Source organism: Lissotriton vulgaris, chromosome 10 (genome assembly GCF_964263255.1).
Source record: "Lissotriton vulgaris chromosome 10, aLisVul1.2, whole genome shotgun sequence".
NCBI classification, from domain to species: Eukaryota; Metazoa; Chordata; class Amphibia; order Caudata; family Salamandridae; genus Lissotriton; species Lissotriton vulgaris.
This window is the reverse complement of record NC_141698.1, coordinates 31,459,745-31,482,391: the sequence shown is the minus strand read 5'-3', so window position 1 is coordinate 31,482,391 and position 22,647 is coordinate 31,459,745. Positions and strand designations below refer to the sequence as shown.

The window sequence follows — 22,647 nt, the reverse complement described above, 5'->3', positions numbered from 1 at the left end:
AAATAATTACCCAGAATAAAGAAGCGAGTTTCCTTACTGAGTCAAGTCAAGTCAAGTCATAACATTTGTATAGCGCACTACATACCCATAGGGTTTCAAGGCGCTTAGGAAGGGGAGGAGGATTATTTGTCAAATATCCACGTTTTAAGCTGCTTTCTGAACGCTAGGTGGTTCTGGGTGAGGCGAAGGTAAGCGGGGAGTGAGTTCCATGTTTTAGCAGCCAGGTATGAAAAGGATCTGCCTCCCATGGTGGTCTTGTTGATGCGAGGTACAGTGGCGAGGGCTTGGTTGGAGGAACGTAGTTGGCGTGAGGGGGTGTAGAAGGACAGTCGAGAGTTGAGGCAATCTGGTCCGATGTTGTAGAGTGATTTGTGTGCGTGGGTGAGCAGACGGAAAGTGATCCTCTTATTGACGGGTAGCCAGTGGAGGTCTTTAAGGTGACCAGAGATGTGTTCGTTGCGTGGGATGTCTAATATGAGCCTGGCTGATGCGTTTTGGATTCGTTGGAGTTTCTTCTGGAGTTTAGCGGTGGTACCTGCGTAGAGGGTGTTTCCGTAGTCCAGTCGGCTCGTGACCAGGGCGTGGGTGACTGTTTTCCTTGTTTCGGAGGGGATCCAGCGAAATGTTTTTCTGAGCATGCGAAGAATGTTGAAGCAGGAAGAGGATACAGCGCTGACTTGTTTGCTCATTGAGAGTGAAGAATCCAGGATGACGCCAAGGTTCCGTGCGTGGTCTGTCGGGATGGGTGCTTTTCCGAGGGCTTCCGGCCACCAGGAGTCGTCCCAAGCAGAGGGGGATGTGCCTAAGATGAGGACTTCTGTTTTGTCTGAGTTCAGTTTCAGACGGCTTTGTTTCATCCATTCGGCAACTTCTTTCATTCCTTCGTGTAGGTTAGTTTTGGCGGTGCTGGGGTCATTGGTGAGAGAAAGGATCAGTTGAGTGTCGTCCGCGTAAGAGATGATGTTGAGGTTGTGTTGGCGTGCGATGGCCGCGAGGGGGCTCATGTATATGTTGAAGAGGGTGGGACTGAGTGAGGATCCTTGAGGTACGCCGCAGATGACTTCAGAGGCCTCGGACTTGAATGGAGGAAGGCGGACTCTCTGGGTTCTTCCGGTGAGGAACGATGTGATCCATTCAAGTGCTTTTCCTTGGATTCCGATGTTGTTGAGGCGTTGTAGAAGGGTGCTGTGGCAGACTGTATCGAATGCTGCAGAGAGGTCGAGGAGGATGAGGGCGACTGTGTCTCCATTGTCCAGTAGAGTTCGAATGTCGTCTGTTGCTGCGATGAGGGCGGTCTCAGTGCTGTGTTTTGCTCGGAAGCCAGATTGTGAGGGGTCGAGGGATTTGTTGGCTTCGAGGAAGGCGGCGAGCTGGTTGTTGACGGCTTTTTCGATGACTTTGGCCGGGAATGGGAGAAGCGAGATGGGGCGGTAATTTTTGAGTTCGGTGGGGTCCGCTGTTGGTTTTTTCAGAAGGGCGGTGAGTTCAGCGTGTTTCCAGTCTTCTGGGAAGGTAGCGGAGTTGAAGGAGCAGTTGATGACGTCACGGAGGTGCGGTGCTATGACGGAGTCTGCTTTGTTGAAGATGTGGTGAGGGCATGGGTCTGTGGGGGATCCTGAGTGGATGGAATTCATCAGGCGGATGGTGTCCTCAGTGGAGATTGGGTTCCAGGCGTTAAGGGTATTCACGGGGGGAAGATGGTCAGCAGATGGTAGGGTGGGTTGGTTTCCGGGTTGGTTGTCAAAGCTGTTGTGGATGTCTGCAATCTTGTTGTGGAAAAAAGAGGCGAGGGAGTCGCAGAGGGTTTGAGAGGGGGTGATGTCGTTGGAGTTGGCCGAGGGATTGGAAAATTCCTTGACGATGTTGAAAAGTTCCTTGCTGTTGTGGGCGTTGTTGTCAAGTCGATCCTTGAATGCTGTTTTCTTGGCTTTTCGGATCAGTTGGTGGTGAGTGCGGGTGGCGCTTTTGAAGGCGTCCTTGGTGCTGGTGGTTGGGTCTTTTTTCCAGGCCTTTTCAAGGGAGCGGCAGAGTTTCTTGGACTTCTTGAGATCATCGTTGAACCATGAGGTTTTCTTGTTGCCAGGTTTACTTTGACGTTTTTTCAGTGGAGCTAAGGTGTCGGCGGTGTTGGATAACCATAGGGTGAGGTTGGCGGCGGCTTCGTTGGCGTTAGAAGAGAGGGCTGGGGAGTTTCGAAGGAGCGATGCGGAGATTTGGTCCGTGGTGATTTTGTTCCAGTTTCTTTGCAGGGTAGGTTGGGAGTGGTTGATGGGTTTCGGCTTGTTGTAGGTGAAGTGAACGCAGCTGTGGTCGGTCCATAGGAGATTCGTAGTGTGGCTGAAGGAGACATGATTGCTGGAAGTGAAGATGGGGTCGAGTGTGTGACCTGCGATATGGGTGGGGGAGGTGACTAGTTGTTTAAGTCAGAGGTTGGCGAGGTTGTCCACGAGGGTGGCGGTGTTGTGGTCGTTTATCTTTTCGAGGTGAAAGTTGAGGTCTCCCAGAAGAATATAGTCTTTGGAGGGGAGCGCGTGTGGAGAGATGAAGTCTGTGATGTCTTCACTGAATTTTGCGCGGGGTCCTGGTGGTCTGTAGAGGAGGGTGCCTCTGAGTGTAGTTTTGGGGTCGATGTGGATCTGGAAGTGAAGGTGTTCGGAGTTGGCGAGGTTGGCGTCAGAGCTGGTTGAGATGCGGATAGATTTCTTATGGACGATAGCGATTCCTCCTCCTGTGTGGCTGGTACGGTCTTTGCGGGTGATCTTATAGTCTTCAGGGATGGCAATGGTGATGTCTGGTGCGGAGGAAGCATTCATCCATGTTTCCGTAAGGAAGGCGACGTCTGGAGAGATGGTGTCTAGTAGGTTCCATAGGTCAATGGCGTGTCTGTGGACCGAGCGGGTGTTGAGAAGGATGCATTGTAGGTGGTTGGGGTCGGGAATCTGTGGTGTGGTCGTAGCAGAGATGTTGTCGGTGCCGCTGAATTTGCAGGAGTAGCAGGAGAAAGGGCCATGGGTGTGTCCAGGAGCGGCTTGGACGCAGTTGGGGGCGCGACCGGGGTCAAGGGCTCGGAGGGTGGCGGCATCATAGGTAATGCGGGAGGGCTGGGGAGCGCGAGGGGCAGGGGGTCTGGCGCTGGGCGCGGTCCAGGCGCGGACGGGCGTAGACGGGCTTACCTTTGGCGCACCTTCGGCGTGTACGTAGCGCGTGGACGCTGCGCGTGGGGGCATTGGCCATAAATGGATGGTGGGGGGGTCAGGGCGGCAGGAGCGCTAGGGGGGAAACGCAAATACTACAATAGTGTCACGCTACGGAACAAAATGCTAATGAGTTAAAGCGGCGAGATGAAAACACAATATGCAACAGAGTCACGCTAGCAGTATCGCACTGTAAATGGGCAAATCGGTAAATTCAGCACTTAAATGGGCAAAGCGGCAGTTCCAGCACGCAGCGGTAATGAGGACACACAGCAGGCAGTAATTATTAAAAGCAGACCAGGTTAGAGCGTAAGCGCTGCACAAACGATACCTCAGCAGCAGGGGAGCGACCACTTAGCTTGGAAGCAGAGTTGATTTTGAAGCCGTTTGGTTTTGTCTGCTCGTCGTGTGCATCCCTAAAGCTGAAGGGCATTTGGTGAATCATTCTTTTGCACGGCGGCCCCGCCGTGAGGGATAGCACCATCCTCACAATGGAAGGAGGCTGCCTGGCCGGAACAGAGTCCAGCCGGGATATACAGCACAGCAGAAATGGACAATGTAACTTGCGGATTATTCAGGGGCCCACTGAGGGTTTCAAAATGATTTTACTTTTAATGTTGGTGCAAGCAAAGAGTTGTCCGGGACGGGACTACCGATCCCAGCATGCCGGGAAGAACAAGTGCGTTAAGCCAGGCCCACTGGGGGCAGCACTTTAAAACGAACCGCACATAGAGATGCCTAAACTCCCTGCGAGCCCTGCATTTCGTCAGTGACCTTTGAAAAAGAGGATTCAAACCTCGAAACGCGTCAGGTCTTCAAATAATTACCCAGAATAAAGAGGCAAGTTTCCTTACTGAAAATGAAGTCGTTTGGTTTTGTTTGCTCGTCGTGTGCATCCCTAAAGCTGAAAAGCTGAAGGGCATTTGGTGAATCATATATATATATATATATATATATATATATATATATATATATATATATATATATATATATATATACAGATAGAGAGAGTGACAGAGAAAGAGAGGAAATCTCAAATTACTTCAACAAAGAACTGTTTCCTTGCTCACCTACAACTAAAAACTGGTTCATTTATTGAGGCTCTCCCATGTCAATGCTTTTACTGCCCTCAGCAGCAATGCGCCTTTTTGGTTTTTTAAGAGTGAAAGAAAAGTCTAGGGGTACGAGGTAAGTCTCACCTTTTCGCATAACAAATCCTGCTTTCAAAGAACGTCCCACCCTCACACACCCTCTATATGTCCCCCTGGTTCATGCAGAGTTTACGTCTCCGCAGATATGGATTTCAGCTTCAGTCCGCCCTCCTCACTGAGGGACCCAAGCAGCTTCAGTTTCTAGTAACAAAGGGGACACCTGTAGACAGAGTTAGATGGAGCACACTAGTATAAAGGAACAGCTGCAAGCAGGCACCTGGAACAAAACAAGAGCTCACCCCCTTCTGGCAGAGTGAAAGAACAAAAGCACCCAGAGAGGGGTCTGTGGAGGCATAAATGCCTCATTTCGTAATGAGTGAACAGGGAAGATTGGACTCAGAGTCATGGAGTTACCAGTAAGTCATCTAGGCCTAGTCACTCTATGAATTCACACTAGGATGCCAAAGACAAGGCATCTTGCACACACTGCATTGCTTACACTCTATAAATTGACACTTGGCACATCCCCCGACTCCCTGTTATGCAATCTATCGCAGCAAGAGAGTTTTCTGTTGTATAGGCATAGCTATCAAAAGTTAACAAGTAACTTACCTTTCTACCAGTCTTGTGGTTACCTAACACTATAAGCAACATATGTTACAATCACCCAACTCTACTGCTCTAATTTAACTGAATCTGGAGTATTTTCATCATTCTGCATTATGCTTTTTATGCAAAATAGCCACAATGATACTATATAGCTCAATTCCAGGTATAAAGCCTATCACAGAAGCACAGAAACAACATGTCAAAACACAATGCTAGCAGCAGTTGTTTGTTATAAAGCGACTTTGCGCCGTTTTTTAGCACAAAATGTGTCCTTGCATCGGAAAAATGAACACAGATGAATTTTTCGCTAGAATTGCTGGTTTTGAGTAATTTTACGCAGCTCTTTGGGAATTTCGTGCAGTTTCTGTAAAGGAAATGACACAAATTTTGCACAAGCCTAATGTTGACCTCTGACCAGCAGGTTGGAGAGTGTTTGCTGCTGCAGGCGCATAGATCTACAGAGCTGTACTTGCGTCTCTCAAGCGCAAAGGTTATACAGATGAGATTTCTGATTTATAGTCTAATTTTGCTATTTAGGGGAGACAAACTGTTTGTGCTTCTAAAGTCGACAGCATACACAGGGTCATACAGCTTGGGCATGGTTACAGAAAACAGCCCTTCCATGTTTTCTGTAACGTCAAAATTGCTTTCCAAAACTGACAACCCTTTTTTGCACCAAACAAAATGAATGACGAACTAGCAGAAGCCCAAATTCACACCAGGAGCAAGTGTTTATTTTAATCAAACTTAATAAAAGCGAGGCATTAGTAGGGGAGGGCCCATGTGCACGCTTTGTTGCTTTATGCGGTGGCTTCGCTGACGTCATTGCCAGTCCAGTGTGTTGAACAGTAATGGTTGAATAAGTAGCACTTACTGAAGGCAGCCGAGCATGCCAGCTTCACAGGGCACCTGCCATCCCCTCTTGAAAAATCACCTGCAATAGAGAAAGGAACCTCTTCAGATTGACGCCCACCTGAACAGGTAACATGTCAACAGCATAATGTACCCACCACAGAGCCCTCCCTACCCCTGACAACAGGCTCTCGATACCTCTCAGGGCTGCATAAAGAAGATGCTTTGTAGCTAAACACGGTTCTCCTGCACAAGGAAAGGGGAGGATATAAAGACATTTTGAAAAGGTTGTCAATGCTAGGTTTTCCAAGGATGGCTGATGCCTAGATCACGTGGGTGACAAGATCTGAAGACCACCAGGCACACGGTGTGCATGAGAGCCCGGTGAGCCCTACTACCGTTTCGACAACTTCGTTTACGCTCTATTGGGGAGGTATTTTATTTTAGCTATTTTCAATCGTGATAATTTGATCCGGGGAACGGTCTGGAGAGGTCCCCACACTTAATCTACACATATCCATAGGTAACAGTACATGTCAAAGCAACAACCAGTCGAAGAGAAACAATAATAAATACCATCTAACATAGATCGAGAATCCCACGAGTTGAAAACATCAGATGGTTGTAACGAGTCCAGTCCCTGCGGCACAGACCTCTTGATAATGTATGAAAGGGACCCCATGATCCTGTCATCCTTGGCCACAGCTGCTCTTCGCGTAAACTTTACACACTTGAGCCCACCACGTTGAGATTCGGGGAGTAGAAGATACGTTTTCTTGTGAAGCAAGAAAGTGGACACATATTTTTCACCCATTTCTTTTAACAAAAACACCAAGGGTTCCAGGAGAGCAGCGAAACCCATCATGTTTTTAATGTAAGAGAGAATTGCTCACCATAAAAAAAGATTCCACGTGTCTGCAAGACCACAATATATGAAACATAGTTCCAGATTGTCCACAATCTCTCCGCCATCGTTCAGATCCTCCACAGATGGCTTGTAGCCTGACAGGGGTCAGATACACTGCAGGAGATTTGAAACAGCCACCATCGGCCAGATGCTAGTCACCTGCACTTCTTCAGGGACATTTCTATCAAACTCTGCCAACCAACTGGTCAACTATAAATGTTTATTTAGTTTAGTTTCAAGTCCCAATGCCCACTATATGTTATGTTAAACTTTACTTGTATAGCGCACGTATACAAGGTTGGTTTCTTGGCGCTGCTCTGAAGGAGTTGGACTAAGATGTTACTTAGAGTAGTAAAGCTTTATTTCGATATAGAAACATATCATAAAAGCAAGACATGACAACATAAAAACAATACTTGAAACAAAGCATTTTACAAATCATACTATCATTTAAACATTCCTATTTACAGAAGAGAAGCATAAGATTTATACAAAAATTAAAAAGGGACACTCTACTGTATCATCCGTTGTTTAGCAGATCTTATGCGCCAAGCCCAGCCTAGGAACTTTGCCAGACAAATAGCGAAAAAAGGTCTTGTATCTGAGAGCAGTATTCTTATAGCTTCCAGATGTGAGCGAGTTCCCAGGCTCCTACAAAGAGGCTTTAACCACCTCCGTCTGGGGGCCATATAAACTTGACACTCAAATAGGAAGTGTGCAACAGATTCAGTTTTTAACTCGCAAAATGGACAATGCGGTACAGTTTGAAGTGGAGGTTTCCAGGTAGAGGTAAACTGACATAGAGGTAGGACCCCAACCCTGAATTAAAAATATAATGCCCTGTCATGTGAGCTGTGGATCAAATCCAAGTATGGTTCTCTGAAGGGGATGTCTTTAACCATTAAAAAATTTGCAACAGATTTTGGGTGATTTGATTTACCAAGTCTCTCGTTATCCACCCAAGACCAGTAAGCCTTCTTCAGTTCTTGTTTAGGAGGTGCTGTTTTATTTTCCCATGCAGCTCCTAGACCAAGCTTGTACAATGCCCTCTTAACCTCTCGAAGCCAGGCGATCTTATGCCAGCCAGGTAAGGACAGTACATCTTTTAAGGCGTCTGCATAGCTGTGGAGTTCGGGGACATTCCAGATTCTAGACCAGAGCAGCAAGGGGCGTAATTTAGCTTGCTCGCAGATTGGGCGAGTACCTGCGTCCAGCAAGATAGGGATTGTGGGGGTGCTCTGGGGTAGCCTCATCAGATCTTTGTGAAATTTATTTTCTAGGTGGGCCAGAGTATCCACTCTCTGGGTACCCCAGAGTTCAGCACCATACAGTGCTGCGCTCACAACCCTACCCCTATAGATGTCAAGAAGAGCCCCAATGGGTTTTACAGAGGAAGCACGCTGCTCTTTAAGTAAAGCGCCAACAACCCTCTTATGGGTTAGGAACACTTTTTGGTGATGGGCCTTCCAGCTCATACTATCACAAAGACGTATGCCTAGATAGTCGAATTCGTTGACCCGTTCTAATGTAACAGAGTCAAGAGTGGGTGGTTTAACAGATTTCTTAGGCGGGTTGAGGACAAGGAATTTGGTCTTGCCAATGTTTATGGCCAGACCTTTGGTGTCGCAAAAGGCCTTAAAGCTGGAAAGTAGAGACTGTATGCCTGCTGGTGATTTCGAAATCAGAAGGGTGTCGTCCGCAAACAGGAGCGTCGGGATTTTCCTTCCAGCCAGGGATGGTGCATCTGCAGGATGTTGAAGAAGGTGCTCCACCACTCCATTAACATAAAGCGAAAACAGAGTGGGGGCAAGCACACACCCCTGGCGGACGCCCCTGTCTACTGGAATACACGGGTTTTTTCGCCCTGGGCACCCCATCTGATTTGGGCAAAGTTGTTTTCATGAAATTTTATCACCAGGGCCAACAGATAGGGGGGTAGACCTAGCTCGTCGAGGACCTTCCACAGTAACGCTCTTGGAACCAGGTCGAAGGCAGTTTTTAAGTCTATGAAGACTAAATATAAACTGCCCCCTCCTAGCACCACTACCTTCCAATAGAGCATCAACAGGCGGAATGTCTGCTCGACAGTGCCTGTCCCTGATCTAAAACCCGCTTGGAAATCAGACAATATCTGATTTTCTTCCACCCACTCCAGGATCCTGCCCAGTACCACTTTCCCCGCTATTTTTTGCGTTGAATCCAGCAAACTGATGGGACGATAATTAGCTGGGTCTTCCCTGCTACCTTTCTTGAAAATGGGGACTACTTCAGCCCCCCTCCAAGAGTCAGGGAAAGACCCCCCCCTCACAACCTCATTAAGAAGGGCAGCAAGTAGTCTGCTCCAAAATGGGGGATTATTTTTTACCAGGTCGCCCGGGATCCCGTCCGGGCCTGCCGCTTTGTTGGAAACAGTACACCTGATTGCCTTCTCTACTTCCAAGATGGTGAATGGGATTTCGTTTGGAAGGAGATCTGTGGAGCTGGGCCTTAGGATCGGGTCTGGTTTCAAGGGCCCTGCATGAGCCGAATACAGTTTCGAAAAGTGGGCAAACCATGCAGCACCAGGGATGTTACAAGTCAGTTGCAGATCAATGGGCTTGTCTCTCGATCTTAGCAAGTCCCAGAACCCCTTAGCATCTTTCCTTGTGCTCGCCTCCGTTAGGTCCCGCCAAAAGTTATAATCATGTGACCGCTTAGCCTCATTCACAGTTTTCCTAAAAGATTTCCTTGCAGACCTGATGGTAACTTGGTCTTTTCCTTTTACTGCCGCCACAAGATTACCCTTGGCAAGTCGACAATTTGGTGTGAACCACTTTTCACTTGATCTCAAGGTCCCCTTTGAAGCAGATCTGGAGCTGGGTTTGGGAACAATGAACAGCCCACTTAATGCCGTAATAGTTTCCGTGAATAACGATAAAAACATCTTACTATCGCTGGAAGTACGGGCAAGCCTAGATTCAGCCTCTAATAAGATGGTTTCGGTATGAGACATCCTGGCCTCTTCCGCTGAGACTCTTGCCCATTTGAGACGTCTGCCACAGTTTGATGGAAGAACCTCATGTGTAGCTTTCCACAACTGGTTGGTTGTTTCATGGGGCCCGGATTGCCAGGGGGCGGTGATGGTTAAAGCAAGAGGGTTGTGGTCACTGTCACAGGTCTCTATAACCTCCATGTCTTGATGGTAGGGCCAGAGGTTATAGTTGAGCATAACAAAGTCAATTCTGGATGTGTGGCCCGTCCTATTGTATGTATGGGCGCCCATGAGATCTGATTTGGAGCGCCCGTTCGTTGCTCTCAGATTGTACTCCATACAAAGGGCATTTATGTCAATCGCCATTTGTGTCCATTTAGGGATCGGATCAAGGTTCAAGGTAGGGATGCCCCTCCTGTTGTCCTCCTCATTGTTGTCCAGAATGTCTTCTTTGGCCAAGGGCTCAAAGCAGCAGTTAAAATCGCCTGCCAGCAGGACGAGAGAGTTGGCGTCGCAGGCAGACAGGATGTTACTTAGGCCTAGGGAGTTTAGAGACCCTCTGTTCCTGGTGCCCCTTAGATAGAGATTAAATAGTTCTAGTTTCCTTCCTCCTTTATAGTACAGTGATAGCCATTGAAGGTCAGGTGTTTCAGTGGGCCTTTGTGAAACGCTGAGGTCTAGTGCAATGTTGATCCAAATGAGGAGACCCCCTGATGGACGTCCTTTAGAACCTTGGTGGCACACAGCCGGTACGTAGAAGGTCGAAAACCCCACTCTGTGACTAGGTTCCTGGCACCATGTTTCCTGTAGCAAACAAATGTCATAGGGTGCCAGGAAAGTATGCCATTCCGGGTTATCAAAGTTGCGTGCAAGGCCCGCCACGTTCCAACATAGGACCTTCAGTGAAGAATCGCCTGGAGAGGCAACACTACCGAGCAGGTCGGGCTCCATGGGAATGGGTTGTACAGGAAGAGAGGAGATCAAACAGGGGCTAGCTGGCCTCAGATCCACTTTTTTGTGATCTAGAAGAGCCAATTTAGATGGTTCCATGGCCCGGGGCAGAGCAGTCAAAAGTCCAGCTTGAGTTGTTGAGGGGCCAGCTGTGACTGTAGCCTGAGGGGACAGAACTTTTGCTAGTTGTGGGCATGCTGGGAACATAGAAAGTCAATCGACCTCCTCCAAGCCTCCATATCTGTTGTAGGTTGAAAGGCCATTCCAGTGTAGAAGATTATTCTTTTGCCTCGTGGGGTGGGCGTTCCACGGATGGTGCTGCACCAAGGACCAATTATCCACTTGGGTGTGTACTTGGCGTGGGGGATAGAAGAAGGATAGCGGCCTTGGAATAACTAAGGAATCTTCACTAGTTGGCCAGGAACAGATATGGTGGGCCGTGAGTGGGTCTTCAAAAGTTACAACTACACAGTCCCCTTGTTTAGATTTCTTGGTTGGGCCCACCCAGGGTATTCTACGGACCATCATCACTCGACTTCTGTTGCCATTCGGAATCGGCCTGTTAACGTTAAGCCAGTGCATAGTTTTGTTTTTCAATGACCAGTGGTTTTCATGTTGGTCAGTGCCAATCTCAGGGACTCCTGTCAACACAACCACGTAGTCATTGGCCTCTGGAGGAAGATCTATATAACCACCTCTAAAATTTTCTTTTGGGCGAGAACCCTGTGTTTCGGTAAGGAGGGGTCTAGGGGGAGCTACCGGGTTTGAATTTGGTTTTACAGGCTTAGAGTTCCGTGGAGGGATCTGTGGTTTGGTGGCTTGAGGATTGGCGGTTACGGAAACTTGGTCCACAGCCACCGTCCTCGGCTTAGGCACAGGCCTTTCAGCAGCAGGTAATGGTGGGGGATACTGTTCGATTTGCGAAACAGTTGATGGTGAATGTGGATCAGATAAGGACACGCCCTGGTTTTCGAGATTTCTCAGGCCAAGAGTGGCCAGAGCAATAATGCTCTTCTCCATCTCGAGTAGATTGTTTTCAATCCTAGACAATCTTAAGTCGAGTGGTGAGAGAAGTGTTTTTAATGTTTCCCAGACTTGGTCTATGAATTCCTTGTCATTCCTTCCCTGGTCCTGTATCTGTGCCCCCCCTTGTTTGCTGGAGATATGATCGCTGGGCCCTCACCCATACTTTGGCATGTTAACTGCGTGCGCGGGGAACCCTCAGGTAAAACATTACAAGCCTGGGCGTTGGACAATGAAAACTGGTGGGAGACTGCCACCTTTGCCTTTTTGCGCGAATAAGCTGAGTGTGATTGTCATTTCCTTTTGGGTTGTGCACCACTAGCACAGGAGGAATTTGGGAATACTTGGGAAGGGGGATTAGGGATGAGGGTCTGTGCGTGGGGAGGTACAGGGAGACTTAGCTCTTCTGTAGTACGTGATTGTTCTAAGGGCGGAGTGAGGTTGTTTGTGATCGGGGGCTGGTGTAGATCCACCTGGGTAGTAATACTTATTGGACGAGCGGAGCGTACTGGCGTGACAGCAGAGGCTATATGTCCAAGGGAAGATTTTTTGGAAAGGGCCATTACCTCAGACAGCCTGCGAGCTGCTACCAATTCTAGGGATACCCGAGATTGGAGTTTGGATATTTCCTCGTCTATGGCTATGTTCGTGCGGGTGATAAAGTCGTCCATAGGACCACAGATTTGTGAGCCACCTTTGGAAGCTTTGCTACGTGTCATCCTAGTACTCATTGTGGATACAATGTTATTTGGAACGCCGCTCGACTCACTGAATAGGGATCTTCAGTTTCAACTAACCTGTCACAGCACGGAGGTACACTAGCATACAGGATAGCAACAATAAGGGGGGTGGGCCAGGGCCGTCCTCTGCCGTCCTCGAACGGCCTCAAACGGCCCGCTCTTTGCCCGGTCTTAGCCCGGGCTGCGTCCCACGCTGCGGGAGTTAGATGGCTTTTTATAGGAGGGGCTAAAGGGGCGGGGTGCGGGCCAGCAGGGAGAGCGGACCGGAAGCTCTTCCTTGGTCTTGCAGGGACTTCTGGGAAATGAAGTCCCTGCACGCTCGCAGCCCTGCTGATGCCTCGCACCCCTTACCGCCTTGCTGCTAGCACTCCCTCGCGTCTCCTCCTCAACAAGCTGCTGGCGCTGACACCCAGCAGCGAAGCGGCACCCGCGGAGCGGGTGCGGCGAGGGGTTGAAGCCTTAAAGCCTTCTGGTCTGCTTACAGTGTCCACGTGCGCTGAGAAGCCACGTATCCCGGCGCCTCCGTCCTCAAAGGGTGAGTGTCCCGCAGATGGTCAGGATCCCAGCGTTTTTCAGGACCCTGGGTGGGCGGGGGGCGGGCCAGCAGGGAGAGCGGACCGGAAGCTCTTTCTTGGTCTTGCAGGGACTTCTGGGAAATGAAGTCCCTGCACGCTCGCAGCCCTGCTGATGCCTCGCGCCCCTTACCGCCTTGCTGCTAGCACTCCCTCGCGTCTCCTCCTCAACAAGCTGCTGGCGCTGACACCCAGCAGCGAAGCGGCACCCGCGGAGCGGGTGCGGCGAGGGGATGAAGCCTTAAAGCCTTCTGGTCTGCTTACAGTGTCCACGTGCGCTGAGAAGCCACGTATCCCGGCGCCTCCGTCCTCAAAGGGTGAGTGTCCCGCAGATGGTCAGGATCCCAGCGTTTTTCAGGACCCTGGGTGGGCGGGGGGCGGGCCAGCAGGGAGAGCGGACCGGAAGCTCTTCCTTGGTCTTGCAGGGACTTCTGGGAAATGAAGTCCCTGCACGCTCGTAGCCCTGCTGATGCCTCGCGCCCCTTACCGCCTTGCTGCTAGCACTCCCTCGCGTCTCCTCCTCAACAAGCTGCTGGCGCTGACACCCAGCAGCGAAGCGGCACCCGCGGAGCGGGTGCGGCGAGGGGTTGAAGCCTTAAAGCCTTCTGGTCTGCTTACAGTGTCCACGTGCGCTGAGAAGCCACGTATCCCGGCGCCTCCGTCCTCAAAGGGTGAGTGTCCCGCAGATGGTCAGGATCCCAGCGTTTTTCAGGACCCTGGGTGGGCGGGGGGCGGGCCAGCAGGGAGAGCGGACCGGAAGCTCTTCCTTGGTCTTGCAGGGACTTCTGGGAAATGAAGTCCCTGCACGCTCGCAGCCCTGCTGATGCCTCGCGCCCCTTACCGCCTTGCTGCTAGCACTCCCTCGCGTCTCCTCCTCAACAAGCTGCTGGCGCTGACACCCAGCAGCGAAGCGGCACCCGCAGAGCGGGTGCGGCGAGGGGTTGAAGCCTTAAAGCCTTCTGGTCTGCTTACAGTGTCCACGTGCGCTGAGAAGCCACGTATCCCGGCGCCTCCGTCCTCAAAGGGTGAGTGTCCCGCAGATGGTCAGGATCCCAGCGTTTTTCAGGACCCTGGGTGGGCGGGGGGCGGGCCAGCAGGGAGAGCGGACCGGAAGCTCTTCCTTGGTCTTGCAGGGACTTCTGGGAAATGAAGTCCCTGCACGCTCGCAGCCCTGCTGATGCCTCGCGCCCCTTACCGCCTTGCTGCTAGCACTCCCTCGCGTCTCCTCCTCAACAAGCTGCTGGCGCTGACACCCAGCAGCGAAGCGGGTGCGGCGAGGGGTTGAAGCCTTAAAGCCTTCTGGTCTGCTTACAGTGTCCACGTGCGCTGAGAAGCCACGTATCCCGGCGCCTCCGTCCTCAAAGGGTGATGTTACTAGTATGCCTGTTTAAATAGCCATGTTTGTAGCAGTTTGCGAAAGCTCATGAGGTTTGAGCAGGATCTGATCTCAAGTGGCAGGGAGTTCCAGAGTTTGGGACCTAGGGTGGCAAACCTAGTCCCTCCAGCGCGTTTTAGCCTGAAAGATCAGGTCAGGAGGTGCATATGGGCAGATCGTAGGTTGCGGGTAGGAGTGTGTCTGTTGATCAAGCCGTTGATGAATTTTGGGATTTTACTATTCAGGGATTTGAAGATGATGCATCCTACCTTGAAGGCACATCTCTGGGGTATTGGAAGCCAGTGTAGTTTTGTGAGAAGAGGAGTAATATGTTGGCGCTTGTTTTCTTGAAAGATCAGTCTGGCCGCTTGGTTTTGAACCATTTGGAGGTGGTGGGTGAGATAGGCCCGGATGCCAAGGTAAAGAGAGTTGGCATAATCGATGTGGGATACTGCTGTATTTTTGCTTCCTGAGGGAGGAACCTACTGATTTTTCTTATTTTCCTTAGTTGAAAGCAGCATGTTGAGATCACTGACCAAACTTGATTTTTCATGGTGAGGTCTTTATTGATTATGACTCCCAAGGTTTTTGCAGATATAGAGGGGACGGGGGCTGTCCCAGTTCTTTAGGCCAGAAGAGGGAGCTTCAGGGGTTCAATGCGCCTCCTGTGAGGATCACTTCCGTTTTATCTGGATTTAATTTTAGGTGGTTGCTGTTCATCCAGTTGCGGATGAACAGCATATTTCCCTGGAATTCGAGGACGGTGGTAGGAGAGTCGTTAATCGGCAGTATCAGTTGAAAATCATCTGCATAATTGAAGGTTTGGACTTTCCTTTCTTTTAGTGCATGAATTGGGGGAGGAGGTATAGATTAAATAAATGCGGGGAGAGAGAGGAGCCCTGGGGAACACCACAAGTGTTCTTAATCTTGGGGGTTGTGAAGATATAAGTTGGATATCCCTCTCTGGTTACTTTTTGTTTGAGTAAGTTCTCAACTGGGCCCGTATTATGCAAACAGCGCATTTTTATTGTTTGCGCGGGGCACACCTTTTAAAGTGCGCCCAACGCAAACAATGAGAATGCGCCGCTTTATGGTGAATATTTTGCCCCGAGGGCAGACGCAAATTTCTGTGGAAAACAGAGCAACTGCTTTGAAGCCGCTCAGTGTTCACAGTGCAGGTGGCAACCTGCCTGCACTTTTAAGGGGGATTAGAGATCAGCTTGCAGGCGGGTGCACTGAGTGACTGCACCCGCCTGCAAGCGGATGTCTGAGAGGTCCATGGGACTCCCTTTCCCCCCTCCTGAGGGTTGCAGTCAGGGGGCACACTGACAGTGTGCCACCTCAGTGCGCCTCCTGTGAGTTCTTTGCCTCTGCTCCCACATCTGTAACAAAGCATGGGCCCAGAGGCAAAGGGAGGACCTCATTTGCATGGAGTCATGCCCCCATGTAATTGAGGGAACGCCCTCTAAAGATAAAGCTGACGCTTACTGTGTGACGATGTTTCGTCTCATTAACACCAACACTGCCCTTGATCAGGGTAAGCTATTTAGTCTGACAGCATGGGACCTCATTTCTCCACCACCTCTTCTTCTGTAATACTTGTACATTGAACTTTTGGTTTGACCATTACTTATTGAACTCTCTCCATCTACTGCCTGAGATCCAGTCCGCAAAACAGGCTGTTACCAGATGATGACAGTCCATGCCTACTATTCTTGAGAATGCAACAAACACATCTGTTTCCCTTCCTCATAATTTTCGCTTTCTTTCTCTGATGTGATATTCGAGTTTTCAATACCTTTGGTAAGACTCAGGAGGGTAGGGATTCTCAGCGGGTCTACATCTTTGGCCGAAGCTTGACAGGTGGCGTCATCAAAGTAGAGAGAAGAGGGGAACTAATTCACCAACAATTTGAAGACGGGAGCCAAATAACGTCTGGCAATGGCATCAATTCAAAAGGCATCCATAATTTCCATGTCTGGTGCAAGTTTAATATGATGCTGACCTCAATTGAATTGCCAGAATGTACCTTTTCACCTACAGGAAGTTCAACCCACTATTTTATATGATTTGTGAAGTATTTCACACCCCACTGCAGAGGGGAGGGGTTGCTGGGGCTTCAACTGCATATATAAAGAATAAAATCTTTTGCTCAATAGTTTTGAGATTGTCATTTGGGAACTCTTGGCAAGGCCTAAACAACATAAAGTGGTTTAGGCATAAATGTCATGTTACTGCATGACACTATCCTAAAACAAGACCCCTCAAGCTTTCTCCCCTAGTACGTCTTCGTAAAGGGTATTCGTAAGAATTATCTAAAAGTGCTGGAACTTTAGATTCAAAAGAGAATTATCACTCTGCTTTTGCTCCAAGATTGTGTATTGGTCCATTCAAAACCAGTATCAGTCAAAATTCTCTCACTTCCAAATGGGTGATAAGATACATCCATGCCTAGTGTAACTGACTGATCTTCAATCTTGAGACTTCATTACATTTCTACAGATCTCCCTCTAAGGCTGGGAGAGATTCATGATGGATAAGTCAGAAAACATATAATTACATTTGTGAACATAACAATCATGGAGTGTTTCATCTACTAAGCTCCCTTTCCATGTATGGGTTCATTAGAATGTATTTGTTGCTTTAGGGGTTCCAATGACAACCCCATAAATAGAGGTTGCAATACTGTCTTTCAGGTTAAAGTTATTGATTAGGAGGACAGAAAATTGCCTCTAACTCTGCTGGATGAATGAAGATATTTGGCAGCATGCTTTGGCCTAGACCACTTTTCAACTAAAGCCCCAGTCAACCCTATTAAACGTTTTCTCCAAATCCAGCGAGAGAAGAATAGTTTATGAATCATTACAATGTGCCACACCCATGGTATCAAAACAACATGCACGTTATTGTCGGTCAACAATTTATGAACCCTGACTGATAGGGAGACATCAATTGCAGCAAGATGTTTATCGAGATGCAAGGTGAAGATTTTATAATACATTTTATTGTTCCAATTTAATAAGGCAATAGGTCTGTATGTCCGCTAGCTTCTAGGTCATTTTCAGGTTTTAAGCGGAGGGATATAGTTGATGTTATCATACATTTTGTTACAGTGCTTGTCTGTAAACAAATATCAAAACTTGTCAAAGGGTCTACTAGTTTATCCTCAAATGATGAGTAAAAAGGGAGCAGTAAATATATCACAAATCGTTTTACCAGACATCCCATTAATTACTTGTGACACTTTACCCTCAGCAAATTGCTCTTCTAAGGAAATTAATAAAACCTGATCTATGTTTGGAAACATGATACGTGCCAAGTAATCCCTCTGTTTCTCTGCCGCATGGTGTTGTAATTAATATAACTCTGGGCTGTAGGCCTGAAAGTTACTGCAAATATTTGAATGGATGATTTACACACCGTAGCTTGGTTCTTGATCTACTTAACAGAATCACGAAAGTGGGATGTATTAAGTTTATAGGCCAAGAGCCTATGAACCTTTTCGCTTTTTTCATAGTAAATCTGTTTAGTGCATGTATACAAGTTTACGTGCAGCATCCCATACGAACAAATGCTACATTTGTCTTCTAGATTCTTGTAGTTCTAGAATATCTTATGACAAATCTTTCTTGCATTATTTTTCTAGCAGAGGAATTGGAGTCTGTTGTTCATCCTTTTGCTTTGCAAGCCATATGAAGGTTGTATGAACGAACATTCGGCTTCTGATTACGGCTTTTGCTGCTTCCCATATTGTATCCCGAATCATATTATCAGAAACATTCTCATCAAAATAATGTGGTAAAGCATCTCAGATATTTGCACTAAAAGCCAGATGTCTACACGCGACTTAATTTTCATCTCATGATTATAACCTTCTGGACTGGGCAGACTGTCTTAGATTTAAAAAAAAGGACTGTAACATGGGTTGAGTCTCAGTGTATGGGACAAGATAGATGCTAGAGTTGTATTACTTAGGAAGAAATCTATCCTGGTAAAAACTATAATTTCTTTCACAGGTATGTTGAAATCTTAATGTATTTAGACAGTTCAGGTGACCTAAACCACTCAATACGGAAGATGATGTTGCTTTGTAACATGGAGATACTGAGTCTTCACCTCGACTGAGACACAAAGTGATTGATATTAAGATCCACCCCATAACAATGTCGCACGAGCAAAATTAGATATGACAGGCAGCCTACAAAAATAAAACTGGCCACCGTATCATTTGGACCATAAATGGAAAGCAAAGTTATTGGCGTGTCTGTCCTGCAAGCCCAGAATTTGTCCATTACTGGCACGATAGTGAGATTCTCAACAAAACGGAGTTCCATTCTCAAATCACATTGGCACCCCTTGGGTTTCATGTAATGGCTGGAATGAAGCTACGCCTGGAATCAAGAGCACTTCAATCTCATCCTGTCTTCATGTAGTAAATGGGTTTCCTGAATTATTGCTACATCTTTACAGTGGGCCCAATTTGAAAAAGTGAAACATTTGGCAGTGAGGTTTAGTCATTGAATGTTAGCAGTCATTCTCTTAACACTAGATATTCAATTAAACTTAGTTTAGTATAACTTGGGTCGTAGAAGCTTATTAGACCTTTGCGAAACATCAAAGAAGATGTCCACTAGAACAACAGTTTTGTAAAGCTACACCTCAAGGAGAAACCACACATCACCTTCTACAAACCCAGCCCAAGGACCACAACCATGAGTATTCCTTAGGTGTCTTTAGGTATTCCAGAACGAAAAAACACAAAAAGAACAAAGGTAAGAAATAGGAGACATATTCCAGAATATGTAGTAAGAAAAAAGAACAAGATACATGCTGCTGATTCACCACTACAGTACAGGCTGTCAGAGGACATGTTAAATGGGTACCCACCAATAAGTCGTAACCGAATGTCTAGTCATGGCAAGAAAATTCTAAGCCTCATTAAGCCCGCCAACCAGACAACACAAACCCTCTGTAACAGTAAACAAGAGAAAAAAAAAAAACACGATTAAAGAGTAAAACTATGACCGTGGGATAGCTCAAGTATAAACCTCCCCACCAGACCAAGTTCGGGTTTCAAATGTTTAAAATGGAGGAAAGGAGAACATGATGACACCCAAAGCAAAATTAGGGCCATAGGTCTCATCAAACATGAGCAACCAGTTGTAGAAGTAGATAGGAATACACTGTGGGACACTAATTATATATCTAGGTATAATAAAGCTTCTTAGGACCAGGTTCAAAGGCCACAAGCTAACACAGTATTTGCTCAGTTCAACACCAAAGTAGCATTCGGATGGGCTACCCCAATAGTCACGTGGACGTATCTAACTCGGGGATTCTTTTAAGTAGCAGAGTCATGTACCACGTATCTAACTCGGGGATTCTTTTAAGGAGCAGAGTCATGTACCGTCGGATGATTCTTCTAGGTCAGTTTCCGGGCAGCCCTTTTTCTCTGGCTTGAGTTGCCCTCTTTTTTAGTCGCAGTGTTCTTTTCCTCCATCCGGATCCTTCAAATACGGGAGCTTTGTTGCTGCACCTTTTGTTTCCACCTGAAATTGTTTATTGTCTTAGATGAAAGTAACTCTGATGGGAAAATCCCATTGATAAGTAGTGATATCTTTCAGTTCCCAACATTTCACTACCATCGGTGGTGAAATGTCCTGGTAGATGGGAGTAGCATCGCCTTTGTACCATAAATTAGCAATCATATGGGAGGCAGAGAGGATTAATTATTTTACTCATGAAATGCACCCTCGTTAAGACATTAAGGGCAAGTTAATTTTGATTAGGTAAGCAGAATACAAGGGGTACAGACAAGAATCGTCAGGCAGTCTTCTGGGGCACCCCATGCTTCGAGAACAAGGCCCTGTGCATGACCCCCAAATCACAATTTGCTTCCATTGCTCTGATCCCTTTCATTTCTTCAGGGGCGATTCTCCTCATCATCAAGCTAATTAAGGACACCTTAACGCTGCTGTTCTAAGGTTACCACTCTGCGACCAGTTCTTCCTGTTCATGGTTTAATTTGTCAAAAGATGTCTCAACATGAAATACCCTGGTCTACACCTTTCAGAGAGAGCAATTGATATCTGTGAGTGACTTTACCAAGTCCAAAATCCATGAATCAGCAATTGGATTTTATCCAACCTTTGAAATTCCATTGCCTTGTCAGCAAGCCACGACTGCCCCAGCATACAGTTCCGTCGTAAATGTTATTTCCCACGTCTCTCACTGCCTCTCCTCCATTCACCAGTTCTACACTGCACTGCGAGGACCCTGCTCCCAGCTGTCTCAGATTTCAGAAAACATCTTCAAATGTAGAATCTGAATTAGAAAGGATGGGTTAGAATCCTTAAGCAATGTAAATGTATGTAAATGTATTGCTACTTATATAGCGCACGTATCACCCAAAGGCATCAAGGCGCTTGCCTTGGGAACCCGTCCTGACTTTTTCCCTGTGAGATAACCCCTACTGGGCATCCCCAAGGTGAAAGCCAGGCATCCCGCAGCGGGTGGGCCGCCGTAGTGGAGATTAAGCAAGCTTTTGCCGCCGTAGTGGAGATTAAGCAAGCTATTGCCCAGAGTTGCAGCATGGGACCCCATGATTAGAATAGGCACGAGGCGAGAATTATCGAGTCCGTGGACATTTTGGGCTCAGGACCCTACCGCGTCGGGAATTGAACCCTGGTCCCAGGCCAGACCTCAGCATCAGGGTCTGCCGCTCTAATCAGTGAGCCACACTCCTCCACTATAGCATTGCCTAGCTGTATTAATCTTTTCTCAATGTTGGGGTGGTCCTAGCACAGTAGTGGCCCGCTGTGCACACAACCGAGACACTCGTGATGGTTGCAGGCATAAAATCCCTATATGCCCACTCTCCATAAATCAGGGCAGTGTGACTAGAACAGTCAACCCAGTCAAGGGCGCCTGGGATTCAATGGGATGGGAGGGGGTACATGGCTGCCTTCAGCTACTCACTTGTCAGCCTGCCCGGAAACCACAGAACTGGCTGAGTGCTGACCGAGAGCTGGGCATCCATACGTGCACTCCTCAGGGTCTAGAATATACAGCAGTGCACAGCCGACTAGCACAGAGCAGTATGCAATGCACATTTGGAACCCAGAAGTGACACAGACGCCTTGTAAATATTTGATGAATGGCATATACACCATTTGGATTAAATCTAGCTGTTGGCCCGAGAGGGCATCCCTTCAAAAATGTACACCTCCTATCACCATTGTCGAGCTGCTGGAAAGGTATGTATGTATCTATCCAGCCATTTTCTATGAATAACCTGAACAGTACCAATGAACAGAAAAAGTGTATTGGGTGCTTAACTTGTATCTTGCACTAGAATGGTTTAAGTCAGGATCAAAACAAGCAATTTTTAAGATCACATCAGGTTTCTCCAAAATGTCCGACTAGAATTAAAGCAGAATTGTACTGTACTGACAGAAAGAGAAAGGGTCAAGTCAGTGTCTCCCCTTGGGCATTTAATATGAAGAAGTACCCCATATCCCTACAACACAACAAATACAAGAGGTGTCCTAGATTTATTTTTTAATCTATCAATATTAACTAAAGACCACGGCTCTATCGTGAACCCAGTTGACAAAACAGTCCAAGGTCCACACAGTTCAACTTGTTCTCATTGGCAGAACCTGATCATTTCCCATGAAGGCAAAAATAACACTTTTTGGACCATGGCCAGCCTTGACCTAAAGAAAGATTAAAAAAAACCTCTCCTCTATGACCTGGAATATGCCGATTTGCACACACTGGAATAGCTCTCGCTACATGTTTTAGGACACAAATGCTTGTCACGCGTACTCCTACACAAATAATAAAACTGAACATTTATGCAGCGCAGACCACAAAAGAAATGGTCTTTCAATGCTTAAAATAATCATTTTGTTCCAGAACAAGAAGGCCATCGCCTCTGAATTAAAACAACTTTCTGCCTAAAATGATAGCTTTGTAGAATTACCAGGGCACCTTTGGGTGTATTGCAAGTTTCTTGCCGAGCATCACCCTACGCTTCTGAGAGTTTTATTTCAACGATGGTGGCCTGCTTGTTCCCCCCTGGGCCTGCTGAAGAACACAGTGGAGGCGTTGTGGTCTCCGTCATGCGCACAGACACACCGGACAGCTGCTGACCACATTTCTGCACACCCTCTGGCCTGATCTGAGCACTGTGTCGAAGGCTAAGTTCAGGATAGCGTGTCATGGGGCGGACACGTGGAGTAAGACCTCTCTGGATCATGTGTCATGGGACGGACGTCATGTAAGGCTTCCCAGCTCA

At 47.6% G+C, this 22,647-nt stretch overlaps 1 protein-coding gene across 4 annotated transcripts in view; it reads right to left on the bottom strand.

Annotated features, from left to right (window-relative positions):
* Nucleotides 1–22,647, bottom strand: part of SLC38A5 (solute carrier family 38 member 5) — a 418,440-nt gene that overhangs the window by 189,085 nt on the left and 206,708 nt on the right. For 2 of the 4 annotated variants that reach the window (XM_086940341.1, XM_086940343.1), the window contains one exon: nucleotides 5,829–5,888. The exons of the other annotated variants lie outside the window; for them this stretch is intronic. The gene's annotated coding sequence lies outside the window, so the exon portion shown is untranslated. The remainder of the gene's footprint in view (nucleotides 1–5,828; nucleotides 5,889–22,647) is intronic. 4 annotated transcript variants of the gene reach the window in all.